Below are 5,968 nucleotides of genomic sequence, written 5' to 3'. Positions count from 1 at the left end.
CAATTGTCTATTTTTGACAATAAGCAAAGGCACACCATGCTGCTGGTGGGGGGGAGGGGTTCACATCCCACAATGGTCCTACTATTAAATGATCCTCTCCAAACTTGCACAGCACACCTGTGGACCATTTGCAGCACATCAATGTGCACAGCACATTGATTGAAAATTACTTCTCTAGTGTAATCTGGCCATTTTTCCTGTTTACAATGCACTACAGAAAACCTCCATGATGGTACCTCCATTTTTCCTTTTAAATCTCTCCTCAAGACTCACCTGCTCCACAAACCCTTTGGCCCAACCTCCTGCCTTTCATATGATGCAGTATCTAAGCCAAAGGAAGGGTACATAATGATGGCAGGTATCCCATAATAAATGATGGGCCATCATTTTTATTATGTACACTTCCTGTGGCTTAAATACTGTTGCCAGTACTGCCATAATTGATGGCATATTCCCAGGGAATTTAATTTCCATGGCTGCTTTTACATTGTTGCTTTTATGTTATAGCTGTTTTGCATCTTAACCTGCTCCTTGAACCTTTTAATTGTTTGTAATGGTTATATTCCAATGCTTTTATTCAAGTGTTTTTATCTACTGTATGTTTAATGTTTATATTGTACACTGGAAAAATGGTATAGAAATCTTTTAAATAAATAATGTTCTACCCCAGTCTTTCCTTGCTTCTATTTCCCTTCCCTTTGTGAACTGTGAACCTTTGGAGACCTTTCTTCTCACTTGGCATAAAGATCCCTGTGGTGGTAAATAAATGATTCTATGCCTGTTTCTTCAGACTTCCAGATCAGTGACCACAGGATTGTAGCCTGAGCCAAGTTAGAAAATGTACAATAAGTTTGGGCTCTAAATGTGTGACATCCGAAATACATTAGCACTGTCTTTATTCTCAATTAGCTTTTTCAATTACATGTTATTCCAAGCACAAGCTATTTTAAAATAATGCTTGCCTTCAGGGTGCTTTATAGTAAGATAATGTGAAGGGAAAACAGATTGGCTCAAGAAGGTACATGGTGTTAACATTAGGAAATGCTCCCTTGGAGCACAGCATCGTCACTGAGAAACTTGGTAATCAGGTAATATTCCTGCAAGATTAATAACTAGAAAATGCTACCTATAAAACTATCTATAAGGTGTAAGGCAGTATCCCTTGGAAGCCTGGCTGGTCTGTCCATTAAATGACTCTTACACCATTCACATTGGTGGCAGATTAGGGGAGGGGTGGCAAACAGGCAGCCACTGGCTCCTTTCAGACCACCACAGACTGAGCCAGTCTGCTTATCTGCCCCTTCCTCTGTGTGGAAGCAAAGCAGGAAATGCAGAGCACATGGGAATAGCTGTGAGCATACTCCGCTCTGCATTTCCTGTATTTTTTTTTTAAGAGCTGGTATGGAGAAAGGAGCAAGGGTGAGTGTTTTGTGTGTGCACAAATGATCATACTGTAAAGGTGTTTTTGTCCAGTAATCTACAGCAATCAGTACATATTCTACACAATATCTTGTGGATGTGGTGATAAACCTGATCCATTTGGCCATTATTTCTGTTTGCCCAATTTGGCATTACTGGTCTCAATTTTAAGAAAGGTAACTATTACGGGATGTAGTAGTACTGTATTTACAAAGCATTACATCTTATTATTAAAGTATCTGTTTTCCTCATTTAATCCACATATCATAATCCAATTTCTGTATTCTGCCTGTCTGCCTACCAACACAGAATTGCCAATTGAAATATTACTTAGGGTGCATTCCTAACCCCTTATGTCAGTGCTTTCCAGCACTGGCATAGCAGTGCCAATGGGACATATGCTGCATCCTGCAGTTGGGTGTCACTCACAGAGGCCTCCTCATTGTAAGGGAATGTTTGTTTCCTTACCTCAGAGCTGCATTGCCCTTATGTCAGTGCTGGAAAGCACTGACATAAAGGGTTAGGATTGCACCCTAAGTTTGTTACTTAGCAGCATTGTTGTTATCTAACTTTGATACATGACGTCATTTAAGTATTTGCCCAGCTCGAGTTTGCCCAGAAACCTGAGGCATGGAGACATTATCTATTTACCAGGGTAGGGCATCTTAGATTTAAAATGAGTGTGAGCAATAGGCCTCTCTAGGGGCAACCCAGCCATGAGGTTGCTTGAACCTATTACATCAGGCAGCAGTTTGGGCAAAGCATCAAGTCAGCAGGGAACGGCCCACACCCTATACCCACCAGCCACCTTCCCCAACCTAGCATTTGCCTGGCCCCTGCAGCTGGCTGCCCCATCCTCTTACACACTTGGAGACTGGAGAGGCTCACCCCCTCACCCTCCAGTGCCCCTTCTAAAGTGACCATTGGAGAGAATGCTGAGAACAGAGAGGTTCTTCTTCCAGGGTTCTCGCCACCAAGCCACTGTACAAAGATGGCTGCAGATTGCAGCAGGAGGACAAAGATGATGAGGTACACAATGTGTGTGAGTGGCTGCACATGCAGTGAAGTGTAGCGTGTGTGATGGCAGGGGGTGAGGGTGCACACATGTTGTTTGAGAAAGGGGTTAAATTAAAGAGTCATACAGCAGAAGAACTTCTTTTCGATCACTTCCTACCTGCCTCTACTAGTTTGCTGGTAACAATAAAGTAGGAACAGAAACAGTGAAAAGTTTTCAAAGAAAATACTTTGCTTACAGTGTAAAAGCATGTACATCTTTGTTGGTAGTACAGATCCTAGATTTTGGAATGGGGAATTCTTTCCATGGTGTGTGAGAAAGAATACAGAAAGAATACAAGAGTAAAGGTCTGAGACAGGGAGCCTCTGTCACTTGACTCCTGGCCAATGCACTGCCCCCAAGTGTTCTATTGTACCTACTTTCCAATAGGGGTAGCCCTAGCAAGCAGGGGTAGAGGTGGGTGGCAGAATTTGAGGGTGGGTTAGGGCAGCAAATCAGTGGGTTAGGGCAGCAAATAAGTTTGGGCCACCCCAGCACACACCCCCTCCATGTGTCTGAGTGGGGTTTGGCTCAATCTTCTCCAAGTCAGGGGTAGCTTAGAAGTCCAGTCAAGAGCTATCCTTGATTCTGTGAAATGGCCTGAATTAAGGACTTCTGTCATTTCCACTTAAGCCAAGCAGTGAGGAAAGGCATCTACTCTCATAATTCTATATCCTTCTGTTTCTTCTAATGTTATGGCATCATACAGGTGTCTTGATCTCTGACTGTAGACAGAAACAACAAGAAAAAATTGTGCTGGAGCAGCAGCTGAGAGGGACTGGAAATATTGTACCAGCAAAGCTGCACATTGTGGCAGGGGAGTTCAAGGAACTTCTTGCTTGAAAAATGTCTTTTCACTATAAAGGTAATATGTTTGCTGATGAGTTCCCACCTGGACTTTTGACCCTTCTTCTTTGAAGTGGAGATCTACCCAAGCTATCTCACAAACAGTCTTTGCAACTGAGGATATGCTTGAGAATAATTTGCCACATCATTTGGCAAACTGCTGTTGGGAAAAAGAAAAAAAAAATCCAAAGATGCACAGAACCAGTTGTGCAAGTTGTTTAAAAATAAAAAACTTTAAAATAAAAATACATAAGGTCAACTGTTGGACCTTATGTACAGTTGACCTTATGTACAACCTCTTACCAGGAGGTTGTTAACAAATTACAGTCTGTTAGAGTCCATCCTGATTCTTTCTTGGCTACCTGTCTTCAGTCATCCTTTTTCAGTGGTTCAGTCTGGCCAACATTCATTCACATTTACACTCACAACACATATGCACAAAATTCACATTCACCGTCCTTTCACAGCCCTTCTGTTTTATCTAATTCTGATATTGTTGAGATAACTACATTCTGAGAGACTGGGATGGAGGAGAGAGAGAGAGAGAGAGAGAGAGAGAGAGAGAGAGAGAGAAAGAGATACTGTTCCCTTCTGCTAAGCCTATATATGATAGATAAAACGTATCATCTTGTATGTATCCATGTATAGATAAAATTCATAATCTTCCTAAACGAATATGTGTATCAAAGCAAAGCATTGGGACATCCCCAACTTCGATCCCTCCTGACATTGTCACAACGTTAGCAAGAGTCTCCTAGAAAAGCTGACCTATTTGTTCCAGGCAGGCCCTTGTCACACCACAAATTGAATGACAAATTGATATAACTGGTGCAGCCAGATCTCACAGACACTGCTACCTTACTGATGGTGAGCCTTGACAATTTTTGTCTTGTTGACGTGCCATGATGTGAAAAAGGTTAAAAATTGCTGGGTTAGTCCTGTGAACTGTCAGGTGTGGTCTTCAGACCTGCCTCCACTTCTGCTGTGCCATGGATGTTTCTGGCCAGGCATGCAAAAGATGAATGTTTCTGGCAGGATTTGAACTTCTTGCCTGGCTCTCTATGCAACGATTAGTAGCACTTAGTAGTACATTAGTAGCACCTTGCCTTGCCTGAATGCTGTTAGGGCTCCCCTAGTGGCTCATCCCTATCCTGCACTACTCTGTGAATAACATGCTGTGGTTTCTATGGTCACTGGTAGCAGACCTGGGAAGGATATGCCAGTGTGGCATTACCTGGGCTCTTGTGTTTCTCCTCCATGCTTAGGATATGTTGGTTGTCCCACCAACATTTTGCTGACATTACTACACTGCTTACACAGCATCAGTCTAAGAATGGACTGTTAAGTTGTAACAAACTGAGTGCATTGTACAATTCAGTATAGGAAAAAAAACCTCTGTTTTCACCAAAAAGAATTTTGTCTTTATTTTATCACTGAATGACAACTTGGAGAGTGGAACTTGTATCAGTCATGTCTTAACTTTCCCAGTATATGCTTCCTGGCTTGTATTTGGAGAGCAGAAACCCCACAATAAAACTTCCCACAGGTTGAAATCCTGCCCCAAATCATAGCAAACAACCCTGTCAAAGATATGGGATGTATTTGAGACTATTGTTTTGGCTTGCAAAGATCACACATTAGGGTAGCTTTCCCATTAATATTAATGGGAGTCATAGGAGCATCATCTTGTGCCCTAGTGGAGCAGCTGCAACTTTGCTGTACAGCTTCCTTTCTCGTATTTGTGGAGCACGACTTCCTGGTTGTGCATCTGGTGTTTTCTTAAAGCCCAATCCTATCCAATTTTCCAGCACTGGTGCTGCTGTACCAATGGGGTATGCACTGCTTCCGGTGTTGGGGAGGCATTCACAGAGGCCTCCTCAAGGTATGGGATCATTTGTTCCCTTATCTTGGGGTTGCTTTGCAGCTGCAAAGTTGGATAGGATTGGGCCCTTAGAGCCCTATCTTATGCATGTCTACTCAGAAGTCCAATGAATGGAGCTTACTCCCAGGGAAGTATGGCTAGGATCGCAGCCTCAGAGTGCAATCCTATGCGTGTCTACTCAGAAGTAAGTCCCATTATAGTCAATGGGGCTTACTCCCAGGTAAGTGTGGATAGGGTTGCAGCCTCGGAGCCCTATCCTTGCATGCCTACTCAGGAGTAAGTCCCATTACAGTCAATGGGGCTTACTCCCAGGAAAGTGTGGATAGGGTTGCAGCCTCGGAGCCCTATCCTGTGCATGTCTATTCAGAAGAAAGTCCCATTAGAGGCAGTGGGGTTTACTCCCAGGAAAGTGTGGATAGGCGTGTAGCCTCAGAACCCAATCCTATGCATGTCTATTCAGAAGTAAGTCCCATTCTAGTCAGTGGGGCTCACTCCCAGAAAGAGGTTGTGGCGTTTGCAAGCCTCCCTCCCTCGACAGAGCTACCCAGTGCTGTTCCTGTTCTATCCGCCAGGGGGCGCCCCGTCAGCGGCCTGCTCGCCCCAGCCCTGCCCTGGACCTCGCTGCTGCTGCTGCTGCTGCTCCTCCTCCCTGGTTGCTTGGGGCGGGCTCTGTCGGGCTCCGCAGGCCGGGCGGGGTTTCCCTGGCAACAGGCGGGGCGCGGCCGGGTCGGCGGCAGTTTCGAGGCCGGGCTTCCTGGTGGCGGCTG

The sequence above is a fragment of the Tiliqua scincoides genome, chromosome 2, assembly GCF_035046505.1.
Source record: "Tiliqua scincoides isolate rTilSci1 chromosome 2, rTilSci1.hap2, whole genome shotgun sequence".
In the NCBI taxonomy this organism is placed as follows: domain Eukaryota; kingdom Metazoa; phylum Chordata; class Lepidosauria; order Squamata; family Scincidae; genus Tiliqua; species Tiliqua scincoides.
This window is presented reverse-complemented; position numbering follows the sequence as displayed.